Source organism: Mesocricetus auratus, unplaced genomic scaffold, assembly GCF_017639785.1.
Source record: "Mesocricetus auratus isolate SY011 unplaced genomic scaffold, BCM_Maur_2.0 Super-Scaffold_4256, whole genome shotgun sequence".
NCBI lineage: Eukaryota > Metazoa > Chordata > Mammalia > Rodentia > Cricetidae > Mesocricetus > Mesocricetus auratus.
In genome coordinates this window covers 76,780,698-76,795,095 of record NW_024429182.1, presented here as the reverse complement: position 1 = coordinate 76,795,095, position 14,398 = coordinate 76,780,698, and the positions used below count along the sequence as shown (strand labels likewise).

At 43.4% G+C, this 14,398-nt stretch overlaps 1 protein-coding gene across 2 annotated transcripts in view; it reads left to right on the top strand.

Moving 5' to 3' along the window:
- Prkcb (protein kinase C beta) overlaps nt 1-14,398 on the top strand; it is a 324,499-nt gene that overhangs the window by 71,631 nt on the left and 238,470 nt on the right. The window lies entirely within an intron of this gene.

Sequence of the window (14,398 nt, the reverse complement as noted above, 5' to 3'; positions counted from 1 at the left end):
TATGAATTGGTTCCATGTTCAGGTCAAAGGTCTCCAGCTCTGTATGGACTGTTGACAATTATACACACATCCTTTAGGTTCAAGTCCGTGTAGGAGAGGGTGCTTTCTTCCTTCTCTTTGTATTTCACTGTGAATGAGCTACAAGGACCAACTAGAAAGCAACGCTCTGAGTAGCCAGTATTTTCTCCTCTTGAAGTTAGGGGTACTGTTAGCATTACTGGAGATCTAGAGATCAAGGGCAAGAATGGACAGTTTCACACAAGGACGTTTGGTACTGCTTCTGTCACTTATCCTGGATACTTCATACACGCAGGGAGGATGGATTTGTTTTGGTTCATGGTTTCAGAGGGTTCATACCACCATGACAGGTGGTTCTAGCAGAGCAGAATAGTTTACACAGGGAGCAGGCAGAGAAAATGCCAGTGTTTACCAAGTTTTCTTTCCTTACTCTTACCTTTTTCAAGCCCCCAGCCTACAAAATAATGCTGTCTACATTGAATGCTTCCCCTTTACTAACCCCCCTGGAATTCCTTATAGAAACTGTAAGAGGTGTGCTCTTCTCAATTCTATCAGTTTCAATCAAGACTTAACTGTGTTAGTTATATTTTTCTGATATTGTGACAAAACACCATGACCAAGGCGGCTTATAGAAGGAAGAGCTTCCTAGGTCTTCTGGTTCCAGAGGGATAAAAGTCCCTCATGGCAGGGAGGCACAACAGCAAGTAGCAGGCCTGACAGCAGGAGCAGGAAGCTAAGAGCTCATATCCGGAAACACAGACATGAAGCAGAGAGAGAAAGCTGGAGGTGGTACCAGCTTTTCCTCTCAAAGTCCCCCACCTTTCTTCCTTCAGCAAAGCTGCACCGTCTCAACTTCTCCAGACAGAGCCACTGAGAGCCAAGTCTTTAAATATCGGGGACATTTCTCATTCTAATCACCACTCTAACGATGACAGAAGCCAAGGGACTCTCCCTGTCCTGTCTAATGTCTGGATTCTTTTCCAGCTTGCCCCTGCCGACAGTCTAGTCTCCAGTTACTGGCACACTGGCCTCATACTGTGCTGATGTTGATCATAGATCCAGATGTTACTTCTAGACCCAACTGTGATTAGCATGGTTTGGTGAGGGTAAGAACACAGTCAGGGAGTATTTATTGTGGTCATGAAAATGATTTGGTCAAGAGAAATATCAACTTAAAGCCTGCTTCCTCAGTCATTGAGAGAGGACAGGGCCATGGAGAGTCATAAAGTACCTCTTGAAGCTTCTTTACAAGTATCTGTCACCACCAAGCATGTGTCATTAGCTAAAGCAAGTCAATGGCAACATCTGATTTCAAAAAGGGTTGGGTAGAGACTATGCTGCTGTGTACTCAGGAAGAAGGCAGGATTTTGACCAAGAGATCACTTCATCTTTATTTCTGTGTGCCTTTTGTTAGCCCATGTCTTTCTCCTCTGGTGACACACACAAGTAATTTTTTGAGACTTAAACACAAGATGAAATAACTACCTTTTAAAACATTTTTCTTGCATCTATCTATCTATCTTTATTAGTATTAGTAGTAGTATGGGAATGAGTGTGGTGGGTGTGGGGAAAAGGATGCATGTGCCATGGCATACAAACAGAGCTGGAGGACAACCAGTGGGAGTCAGTTCTCTCCTTCTACCATGCATTTTTCAGAGATAACACTTAGTTTGCCAGGTTGCCTGCAAATGTTCACCTGCCGAACTATCTGGAAGACCCCAAGCTCATCTCTCTCTCTCTCTCTCTCTCTCTCTCTCTCTCTCTCTCTCTCTCTCTCTCTCTCTCTCTCTCTCTCTCTCCCTCTCTCCCTCCCTCCCTCCCTCTCTCTCTCTCTCTCTCTTCCTTCCTTTCTTTCTTTTGAAACAGGGTTTCTCTGTGTAGCTTTGGAGCCTGTCCTGGAACTCTCTCTTATACATCAGGCTGGTCTCGAACTCACAGTTCCCAAGTGTTGGGATTAGAAGCATGCACCAACCCTGCTTGGTTTAAGTGATTGCTTAATTGATCAAGATATTTCTAGATTCTAGCTGTAAAATTCAAGGCCTTTATGTATCACCGTGGTTATAGATAATAATAATATATCAGATACTTGAAAATTGCTTAATGAGACCTGATTTTAAAGTGTTCTTATCACCAAAACAGTACGTTTGGTGATGGATATGTTAAAGTTTTGATTTAGCTATTCCATGATGTACACAAATACCAATACTTTGTTGTATAATAAAAATATATATGCACTTAAAATGTGGCTTCCAGCAGTAACAATATCCCCTTACCCAAGTCTCTGTTATGATTTGAACCTGAAATGTCGTCCATGGGCTCCTATTTTTGAACACTTGGTCTCCAGTTCATGGTACTGTTTTGGGAGTCTGTGGGTTCTTTTGAGACATAGGGACTTGTTGGTAGAAATAGGTCACAAGAGATGGGCCTTGATGGTTTTATCTGCCCCTGGTTCCAAACTGTAGTCTTTTCTTCAATTGGCCATGATGAAGGGAGCCTCTGCCACATGTTCCCAACACCATGCCCTTCCCACCTTGGTAGACTGAGACCCCTGAAATCATGAGTCAAGATAAATCTTTTCTCCCTCAAGTTGTTTCTATCAGGCATTTTGTAACAGGCACAAGAAAAAGTAGCTAGTGATACCTCCTTAGGCTCGCCTAAAGCATCCTGTTCATCTGTGTAACAAGTAGACCCATGGAGATTCATTGTGGATGTGTGTAAAATTGTTTAATAGGCTAGGATCAAAGAGGAGGACCCTGGTGTAATCCATTAAGTAAGACTTCTACAGAGGCATGAGAGCATTGAAGAACCGAACTCTGTTTGTCATGGTTGCAACAGAATAGCTGTGCTTTTTATCCCCACAGGGTGGGAATATAGATAGAAGTGAGATCACAGAAAAAGAAGGCAAGATTCTGATCAGTAGGGCCTCAGATGTCCCGTTAGCATCAGACTGTATTCTGAGGGGCAGAGCTGTTTCCTTGTTGAAGCATTACATGGTTGCATTTCCCATTTGGAGATATTCTGAAGCTCAAGTGAGTTTCAAGGTGTTGAGGCTGGAGGAGGATCTTGGATTAGGGGTCAGTTGTGGTGATTCAGGTAGAAGCTGAGGATGCTGAGTGCCAGTGATGAAGGGGACAGAGTATGGAAAATTTGGAAGATCTGGGAGGAAATTGAGGATGGATTTGATGGAGGGAGGAAGTAAGGAAAGGAGAGAGGGCGTGGAAGAGAGAGGGAGAGCAGAGAGAGGAGGGAGAGACAGAGACAGAGAGAAAACAAAAGCTTTCAACATGAGTATCAGGTGGGTTAATTATTGTTGCCTCTGTCAGAACCAGGACAATAGAGGCAGATGTGTTCTCTCCTTTCTAGGTACCTGGTCAATGTGCAGGCTGCACAGGGCTCTCCAGACTTGGTGTTGTAAGGATGGATCTGGGCTCAGGACAGAGACATGGAATTGGTTGTCTATGGGGGGTAACTGCAACCAGAGAGTGTGATGTAGTTTCCCAAAATGCTTACAAAGTCTCAGGGGAGAGAAGCAAGCCCTGGGCTGGGAATACAGACTTGGAAATGCTGAAACCTGTAGAAATGAAAGAAGGTATCAAAGCTTTTCAAGAAACGTCTGTTGAAGGAGAGATTGTACAAGATGGTATGGTATCCATGTGGGGGATTCTCTGATGAATGGAATTTAGGCATCACTTAATGGAGCACCTGCAACTAAGGCATGGAGCAGCCATCTCTAAATCTCTGTAACATAAGAGACAGGACTAGGGCCTAGAAATGAGTCAGGGAAAGGAGGGAGTGATGGTATGGGCTGAAACTCGCACCTCTCTTAGAGGAAGGGCTTCTTGGAGAAGGTGACTTTTCTATACAGAGTTTAAAGGCGATAATCTGTTGAGTGGAGGTGGCATTTCAGAAAGTAGGAGAAAGGGGGATGGGCGATCTGGCTGGAGCAAGGGGGAAGGGCAGTATTCTACTTTCATTCTGTGGCTGGGATACAATGGTCTGTTCAAAAGAACTTGGTGGGAAGAAAGGGTTTATTTTACCTTACAGGTTGTAGTCCATCACTGAGTGAAATCGGAGCAAGAGCTCAAGCAGAAACTTGGAACAGGAACCATGGAGAACACTGCTTGCTGTCTTACTCACAGAGTCATACTTATTTGGCTTTCTTACACAGCTCAAAACCATCTGCCAAGGGAATGATGCCACCCATGGTGGGCTGGATCTTCTACATCAATTAATAATCAAGAAAATTCCCCAAAGTCATGCCCATAGTCCAATCTGATCTGGGCAGTTCCTTCTTGGGATTCCTCAGGTGACTCTAGGAGGTGTCAAGTAGGCTTTTACTGGCAATGTAGCTGCTAAGGAATGGACTGGAAAAAGAAAATTGTGAGGAAAAAGTTTATCACAGTGGCAGGATTGAGGGGAGGGGCTAGAGGCTGTAGAATGGAAATGTAATGGAAAATAGTAGCAGGGTGTTCAGCAATATGCTGCAGGGCTAAGGGTCACTTATGGAGACACCACTGGATTATTGGGGAATTATTGAGCAGTTCGGAAGCAGAGCTTCAGGCCAGAGAGATGGCTTGGTGGTCAAGAGCATTCACAGATATTGCAGAGGCCTGGGGTGCAGTTCCCAGTGCCCACATGGCAGCTCACACAGTCTGTAACTCTAGTTCCAGGAGATCTAACACCCTTTTTCAGCCATGGGGACCAGGTATGAATGAGTGTATATGTAGGCAAATACTGATATATATACAAAATAAAAATAAATAATTCTTGAAGAAAAAGAAAGCAGAGCTTGATGTGTCCCCCAACATGCTGACTTACTTATTGCCCCCCCCAGAGCATGATGACTTACTGATGTGCTCCCCACAGCATGCTGACTTACACGGAGTCTTTGATCAGAATGACCCAGTTCCCTTTTGAACTTGCTGTTGCCCAGCTATGTAGTCCTGGGCAGGTTATTAACCCATATGAGCCTCAGTTTTCCCATCTGTTGAGTAGAAATGCAATACTTGATAGAGGTTTGTGAAGGACGAAGTAAAATAAGATGCAGAAAAGCAGTGTGGTCTCTGAAATATGGCAGTGCCCTGGTGCATGCTAGAGTAATGACACTCAATATGATCATACCAGGAACAACCTGGCGGCCATTGGATCATCTCAGCAGTACATCCTGTATCCTTACAAGTTTGGATGGTGTGCTGTATAGACTCAATGTTCATTTGTTTCCTGGATTAAATAGTGAATTGTACTAGTTTCTCTTCTAGAAGGAATCTGTCTTCTAATTGAGATTATTGGGAGAAGTACTTCAGCAGTCCACAATCCTCCTTTTCTTTTGTGGTACCTGGCTTTAATTCACTGTTGTGTGAAATACAAGAAGCATTTGGGGGTTCCCGATGTCATCCTGGAGAGAGGCAGTGAGAAGTGATGGGAGTGAGCTGAGATGTGTCTCCCCTGAAGGACCCCCTAAAATCATCAGTAATGGTTTTGGTAGTATGTATCATCTGCTAGAGTTGAAATGGGATTTACAGATTTACAGCAGGTGTGTGTGTGTGTGTGTGTGTGTGTGTGTGTGTGTGTGTGTTATATTATCCCCCTAACAACTCTGCTGGCATGAAAGGCAGCTGTGTTCCTGCCAGCTGGGATTTGGATGTGGGCAGCTTTTCATTTGGGGGACATAGTGCCTTGAGAAAAGTTGCCAGGCAGGGTGGAGAGCATTGGCAGCCCCACCCCTCTGATGCTCCATGACAGCCAGACTTGCATGGGTCAGCCCACAGGAGGTAACTTTTCTTCTGTCTGCATTTATGGAGCTGATCTTTTGAATGTCATTTCAAGGATTTGTTAGATTCTAGGAAAAAGATTAAATTTAACTTTTGGCATATACATCTTTTTCTTCTAACTTATTGTTGTTGAAATCTTCAAATGAATGTTGAGTTTTCATTAGGGGTCTAATAGATTATTGTGAATAAGTGCATATAAAGCTCTCAGGATGGCACTTGGCAGATAGGGCACATTTCACATCACCACTACCACCGCCATGCCACCACACTACCACCATACCACAACTGTACCACCACACCATCATCACTACATGACCACCACACCACCACCACTGCCCGTGTCAGCTGACTTCCTGTGTAGTGCTGAGTAAATGCTTTTACTATCTCACTGTCACAGTGTGGAGTCTGCAGCAGACAGAGGTTGGTGACTTGCTTAGGATCACTCAGAAAGCAGGCAGAAGAACTAGTTGCCATGGTGACCACTTCACAAGCATTGCTTCCCAAAGATGGACCCAATCTGGCATTGGCTGGGCCCCAGAACACTGGGAATGTTTGGTCAGAGAAGCACAGGAAACCTTTTGTTCTTGAACAATGTCCAGTTATGGGTAGGGGGTCAACAACGATGCCCTTTTATTCCCTTGAACTTTTCATCTACTTTGATGTTTCCAAAAGCCGTGAACCTAATCAAGTTGGGGCATCTTCCCTGTGAACTTAAGGAAGGCAGCCATGTTTGTTCCAAGATTCTGGCTATCATGGCAGTACTGGTACCAGAGTTTGGTTTCTGTCTTTCCAAATTCAGTTCTATTCTATCAGGAGACTATGAGGCCTCCAGACAAGACAGATGGCAGACAGCTCCAGGAGTTTAAAATAGACTGAGCTCAGTTCAGGGGTAGACATGTGTGTGGAGTAAGCTGGAAGACGGGGACCCCTGTGTGGGAAAGCATTTTGGCAAAGTGGATCCCAGTGCAGAGCTTTGAATGCTGGGGTGAGTGTAGTCGGGTGGGTGTGAGGGTGTGAGAAGGGCCCTGGGCAGCAGCCAACCTAAGCCTTACAGGAGGGAGGGAGTAGCTGGCTGGTACCATGCAGGGGCCTGGGAAGAAGTAGGCTCCCTCATCTCTAGCTGTGATCTTCCAGGCACGCTATCTGCCAGGTTGTAGGGTCAAGGTGAAGTTCAGGGAGAAGAGTGAAGCTCCTGGAAAGAGTTTGGGTAGACCCTCTCAAGGCAGTTGTGAAACCTATGTGCTCTTTACCTTGATAACCAGTGGTAAGGGATGAGCAGGTTGGAACGTTGTGATTGGGCAGACTGCCTGATGCTGATTGGACCAGGTTTGACTGACTCCACTCGGCCCTTTCTCTGGGGATCTGGATTTTGTATCTAGAGATGCCAGCTAGTGTTTGTGAATGCCAAAGTGGAAGGCCAGGCTGTTTCAGGAGGTGTGACGTCAAGAAGCTGAGAACACTCATCTGCTGAAAGAAAGATGAGGGGCAGCCTCAGAGGACCTGAAGACCAGACAGACTGGGAGGGGCTGTTTCATGCTCATGGTCCTGAGTTTGAGGTCAAATTGCTGTTCATGCTCCTGGTTCCTGCGAGATAACCTCATTTCCTAGTCTTTTTTGGCTAGAGTCAGTTTTACATGGGATTATATTACTCACAAATTCTGTAATATGAGTAAATGGCCAAGGTTGTGAAAGTAGGAAATTTGGCCACAAAGGGAACAGTATAACTGGAGTCTTCATGGAAAAGCCATTGTGGGAGTTAGCAGGGTGTGGTTCTGTTTGTCCAGTAGGGTTACAGGGATTCTGAAGTGGGGACAGTACTGTTGTAGATCCTGTTACTTGCCCATCTCACATTCCTTTTGCATTTTTAGCATTACTTCATGGCGGTGCACTCAAGGACAGAAAATGGGTATCTGTTGCAATTCCACGGCCCCTTTCAATGACTTGTTTGGGCCCAGTTTTGGCTGTGTAAAAGCAGAGAACTCTTTGTATCACCCTAACCCTGTCTTCCTGCTTGGAAGTTATTAAACTAAGAGTGACAACTTACCTGGGGGGTGGCAGTCTTGAGTCACTCATACAGGCCCAGAAAACTCTTTCTTGAAGACTTAATCTTTTTGTTGGTTGATATTTATTGATAAATCCTCTTTAGTTTGTGGGTACTTGGTTGTTCTGTTAATCTGATGCCCAGAGTATTTTAATTGGTTCAACGAAGCTTCATGATTTAGAGATTTAGAAGGGAAATGAGGGAAATTTAACTTTTAAAGCAGAAAGTGAACATTTTGTCCAGGAAGACTTTAGGGCTGTGGTGTCATAGCTTCATTTGTAGAGCCTTTGAGAGTTGTGTGAATAGGTCCCTGTGAGTCTACCTGTTGGGACATTTATTTGTTGGTCTTTTTTTCTTATGGAATGGCCTTTGTGAGTCTTTGTGGTTCTGGCTACATTCTTCTAGATACAAGTGCTATTCTTTCTCCAGTTTGGTCATATGAAGAGATAAGGGGTTAGGTTATGAAGAGGAAAAGCTCATGTACTCAAAAGGGTTTGGCCCACTTAACTTTGACCACTCAGGGCTCTGCCTTTCACAGCCTCTGGCATTCTCAAGAGACAGGTTCTCATCTAAGCCCTGGGGGAGAAAAAAGAAAACCTGTGCTCCAGGTTCAGGAACACTGAAAGTTTTTGTTGCTCCTTATTTTACTCCCTAAACCTTCCTACGATGTACTCCAAGAAAGAATGGTTTCTGGTCTGGTTTTATTGGGTAGAAAGAACCAGGCTATGTTCTCAGAGACATCTGTGGCAATTAGAAATGCTGCCCCCACCCCCCAGGAATAATTATCGTTTTAAGTGATAGTCCTACTATATGGCCCAGGCTGATCTTTGAACTCTTGATTCTCCTGCCTCAGCCTTCAGAGTGCTGGGATAATAGGTATGTGCTACCATGTCTGGACAATAGTAATTTTAATGTGAAAATTTATGTTTGCGTGTCTTAGTTAGTGTTTCTATTGCTGTGATAAAACACCATGGCAAAAATCATGCTGAGGAGGAAAGGGTTTATTTCATCATACAGCTTATAGTCCATCATCCATGGAAGTCAGAGCAGGAGCTCAAGGCAGGGACCAGGAGGCAGGAGCTGATGCAGAGGCCATGGAGGATGCTGCTTACTGGCTTGCTCTTCATGGCTTGCTTAGCCTGCTTACTTATGCTGTTCAAGAATACCAACTCAGGGGTGGCACCACCTATAGTGGGCTGCACCCTCACCACTAATCAGTTAAGAAAATGCACCAGAGGCTTGCCCCCACGCCAGTCTGGTGGGAGCATTTTCTCAATTGAGGTTCTCTCTTCTGAATCATCTAGCCTGTGTCAAGTTGACAACAAAGCAGCCAGCACATTTGGTTTCTAAGAATTGTTTTCTCTTGAGTATATAGGCTTGTTCTCATTATACAACTGATTGCCCAGAACATTTCCAATGCATAAAATTTTATGCATCTGGACTGTTGCCATTTCAAGTAAGGAGTGATACTGTGTCCCCCTTGGTTTGTTCCTGGGGTGGTGTTGAGAGCTGTACTAGTGATCCCGTGGACTGGCGCTAGTGTTAATCAGTGTGATTTGTAATTGAGGCGTTAGGGGTGGTGGAAAAGCCAGCATGAGAACTGTGTGATCCACACTCAGAAATAACCACAGTTGTTTTCATGGAGGAGATGAAGGCCTTCTTTATGAGCAAAACTAGCTTTTCTGCTCTCAGGCTGACCTCTGCAAATGTTTGAGTGCCCGAGGGACTGCAGAAGAGGAATGTCTTGGGCAGCAGATGCAGCAGGAGCCACAGGCTGTACAGCTGGCTGGACATGGCCATTTGAGACAATGTGCAGACTCAGAACCTCACCTTACGCCTGCAGAGTTGGGATGTTCTCATGGATAGCTGAGCCTTAGAGTGACCTGTGGCCTACAGCAGACTGATTGAATTGGGATATCCAACAGCAGGTCTGGAGCAGCAGCACTTATTAAAGGCTCCCCGGGTGTCTGCAATCAGCCTCCAGGCTGGAGAGCCACTTGGGGAGATAATGTGCACTTTCTATCAAGTCTAATGTAGTCAACCTTTTGAGCACAATCATTTACCGATGCAGACAAAGCAAGCTCACCCTGCCTTCGTTGCTGCGGTAAACACCTTACTAGTAGACATGCTTTGAGAATGAACAAACCACAGGCATGCTTAAAGGAAAGCAGAATTAAAATTAATCACACTATCCTTAGGCATATATATCCCTTCTTCAAAATCTTTTAAATAAAAAATTAAAGTGTTTTAAAGTACAATGCTGATTTTCTTTTTTGTCTTTTTTTTTTTTGGTGATGTGTTTTCATGATTTGGAGAAAACAAAAAAGCATTGGATCTTAAAGTCCCCTGTTCACCATACTCTTCATCCACCCACTTCCTGCATTTCCTTGGCTCTTTCCAGAAGTTTTGGTTGTTGATTTTTTTCTACCACCTTTGTTTTTCATACAAAATTGGCACATCTTTACTTGCATTTTTTCCTGCTAATATTTGACCTGTAGGCACTGGCCAGTATAATGTAAAGTCTTGCTTTTGTACTGATCCACGGGACAGGCTTGCTGATTAGCAGGGCTCACCTGCTCCCTTCTCCTTACTTCTCATACCTTAGCAATCTTTTTGTATTGGTGCTCAAAGAGCTTCCTTAAAATAGATGTAGAGTATTTCATTATATGGATTTTTCACAGTCCACTGAGCCAGTCCTCTAGTGATAGTCTAATGCTATTTCCAAGTTGGGGTCATTGCAAGCAATGCCATCAAGATGAATGTGGTTAATGGGGCATTTTGTATGTTTGGAAACCCATCTGTAGAATCAGCACAAGAGCTGTTTCTGGGCCAAAGGGCATCGCTGCAGTCTCCTTGACTGGAAATGGGAAAGTCTAAAGATGGAGTGCTTTACTCAAGGCAATGACACCAGGCAACTCTGCTTCAGCAGCATAGTTGGCACAGAGTCACATTTATCGCTTTCCATTTGTGACTCTGAGGACTTACCAGGCAGGCAGCTGAAGAGTTTGTGTATGATGGTTTTAGAGGAGACACTTGAGGTGCCAGTGTGCTCTAAGGGGTCTTCTTGGGCCACCCAAACATACCATCTGGAGTTTGTTAAAACTCATCCTCAGATCTCATCTGAGTCATTGGATAGAGCTTGGTCAGTTTGTTTGTTTGTTTTGTTTTGTTGTTCTGTTTTTCTGAAACAGCATTTCTCATGTAACAGCCCTGGCTGTCCTGGAACTTGCTCTGAAGACAAGGTTGGGCCTTGAACTCACAGAGATCCACCTGTCTCTGCCCTCTGAGGGTTGAGATTTAAAGGTGTGTGCAACCACTGCCTGATAAGCTCACCAGTTTTTAATAAGCTCCCAAAGTGAAGCTTTAAGTTTGAGAACCTCTGTTCTGGGGAGTTTTTTGTAGGGCAGTGTTCTAGGTGGAGACCTTTCCATGTGGTCAGCACAGTAGGATCATACTGCTCCATTCAGGACTTGATCTGCCACTGCCAAGGATGTTGCAAATTCTGTAATTCCAAGAAAGATAGCTTTCACCTAAGGCTGAAATGACATTTGGCTGCCCTCAGATACCTATGAGAACCGAGACTAGGAGAACATTGTCAAGAGCATGGATGCAGACAAGTCAGAAAGATATCAATGGAATCCTAGTGAAACCCTAAAAGTCTGATTTCCAAGCGATGGGAAGATTCCTCTCACTCTTTCACATCCCTACAGTGAGTGTTCCATACTTACCCTGTAGAGAACTACACTCTTCTGCTCAGGAAGGACCTTTTGAAGTGATCAGAGACCACTAGCAACCATTGCTTTTCTAGATATATCCAGAGACTTCAGAAGGTGAGGGAGACTGTTTACCTATGCTCTAGTTTGTGTAGGAAACAGTGGTGTTGTTGAGTGTGGCCTCCATAGGGAGGGTGCGTAAAAGATATGGAAGGCAGCACGTGTGAGTGTGTCATGGAGCCAGAGAACCAGACTCTGGAGGGGAGTGGAGAGTCTGTACCGAGAAAAGGTTGCTGAAGGGACCTACAGGAAGCTGGCGCTCCAGGCACTATCCTGCCCTCCATTCTTGGCTTAAGGAAAATTGTCCGTGCTAAAATGCATAGAAAGCCAGACCAAGGAAATTTCCACAACCAACTTTGTTGGCAGCACAAGGTGTCGATTATGGATTTACAGTAAGTACTGTAACATTTAAGACAATGCAGGCGCTCTGAAGTGGTTTAAATGGATTGCCTATCTTTTACATAGTCAGTTCTCATTCAAGTTATAATTCATATGTGAAAACAACATAAAGATTGTTTTTAGAGAAATAAAGAAGGTTTGGAATGTGTAGCTTCTAAAAGCCTTTTAGAATGTACTTTGAGAGAAGACCCATAATTAGAAACCTGAGGATGGAGAAGAGTTAGCATAGAGCAACTGGGATAAACAGGGCTAGTTAAATGTATTAAGGGATAAAAAGAATTGCTATAAACCTCACATTGAATTGTGTCAGGTATCAAAGATAATTTGTGAATGAAAGGCTATATAGTATATGAGATGATTTTGTAGCTTATTTGGACTTGCAATTCCAGCATTAATGAAGGCTATGGAAGTCTGGGGAGTGCAGGTAAGGGAATGGTGTAACTAAGTCTGCATTTGGAAGACTCAGTCAGAACCTACAAAATGAGTTAATAGCAGACAACTTCAGAATGAGACACGTAAGGACCTAGGATGTTTTCAGAACAACACTAATGCGCTATCTGGTTCTCATCAATGCCAGGAGGTAAGAAAAGGAAACAAAAAAGATACAAATGAGAAAGAGAAAACTAAAACAATCCCCTGTAAAGCAATATGATGGTTTCCATAGGAAATTATAAGAAATCTATGAAACAGAAGCTCAGCCAAATTCTTCTCCAATGAAGGAAGGGGTTCAGTATCACTAGAGACCAGAGACAACAAACAAAGACGAGGCTCATCCCTGTAAACTAGCATCGAACATAGCAAGGCTGGAAGAGAAAATATGCCATTTACAATTAGTTGAAATAAAGGCTAGGGTACAATTCATAGGAGGGAACACTTACCTAGCATGTGTCAGGATCTTCCTAGGCACTGCAGAAATCAATTGAGTAATTCATACAATAAAAACAAGTGCTTGAAAAGAAAAAAATCCCAAACTTCTTAGGGGCAAGTGTAACAAAATCTGTACAGGGTTTATGTACTCAAAACCACAAAATTCTGATGAAAGAAATCCAATGTTTAAATGAATGGAGAGACATAGTGTGTTCATGAACTGAAAGACAGAATCATAAAGATGTCAGCATATCCCAAAATCTTCCCAATCAAAATGACAATGGGATTGTTTTTTAGATATAAAAAGGATGTTACATAATTTATATGAAAAGGCAAATGAACTAGAGTGACTGGTATAGTTTGGGAAAGAATGAAGTGAAATGATTTAGTCTTATTGCATTGTGACTCTAGCGTAAACTGTGTGATATTGGAAGATTTGTGGGTTCGTGGATGGTACATGCACCAATGGGCAGAGTAGAGAATCCAGAAACAGACTCACAAGGATGCTCAACTGATTTTGGCAAAGGCACAGAGGCAGTTCAGGGAGAAGGTGAGCTCCTAAGTGGGACTAGGGCAATTGGACACCTGTCAAAAATAACAAAGGAACCTCAGCAGAGGTTACACTTTGCAGAAAAATTAACTCAAAGGGAAGGCATCATGAACTTAAATGTAAAATATAAAAGCACAACCTTCAGAAAAATCAAAGGAGAAAATCTTTGGCTTTTTAGGCTTAGGAAGACTTCTCAGGCTTGACACCAAAGACTCAGTCCATAAAAGGAAAAACTGACAAATTGGGCCACAACAAAGCTTGACACTTTTGCTCTATGAAAGATTAAAGATTAATCTTAAAGATGTTAAGGGGATTTTACAAAGCAAGCTATAGACTAGGCAACACAGATTTCCATACCAAATGTCCAACAAAGGACCACTGTATAGAATATATTAGAATCCCACAACACAACTGCTGAAACCCACAATCCGATTAGAAAGTAGACAAATCAATCGATATTTCAACAGAGAGGGTCTACAGATGATTATAAACACATGGAAAGATGTTTTATACCAGCCACCATTGGGGAGGTACAGAATTAAGCCACAATGACTATTGATAATAGCGTGCTAGTGTGTGTGTGTGTGTGTGTGTGTGTGTGTGTGTGTGTGTGTGTGTGTGTGTTACTTGAACCTACTCTGTAACCTAGTCAGGCCTTGAACTTGTGATCATCCTGCCTCAGCCTTCCAGTAGCTGGGATTATAGGACTGTGCCATTAGGCATAGCCTCTACTGAATGCTTTTGAAAAGCTAAAAGAAGGATGTCATCACCACAAAGAAATTATACATGTTTTAGGAGGTAGATATGCTTACCCTATATGAGCACTGCAAATAGATTATATGTGTTCAAATATCCTGTAGGATTCCATAAATATGTACAGTTTTATGTCTATTAAAAAAACTAAATAAACTATGGAACAGACACTGGGTTAGAGAGATGGCCCAGTGGTTGAGAGCACTTCCTATTCTTCTAGAGGACC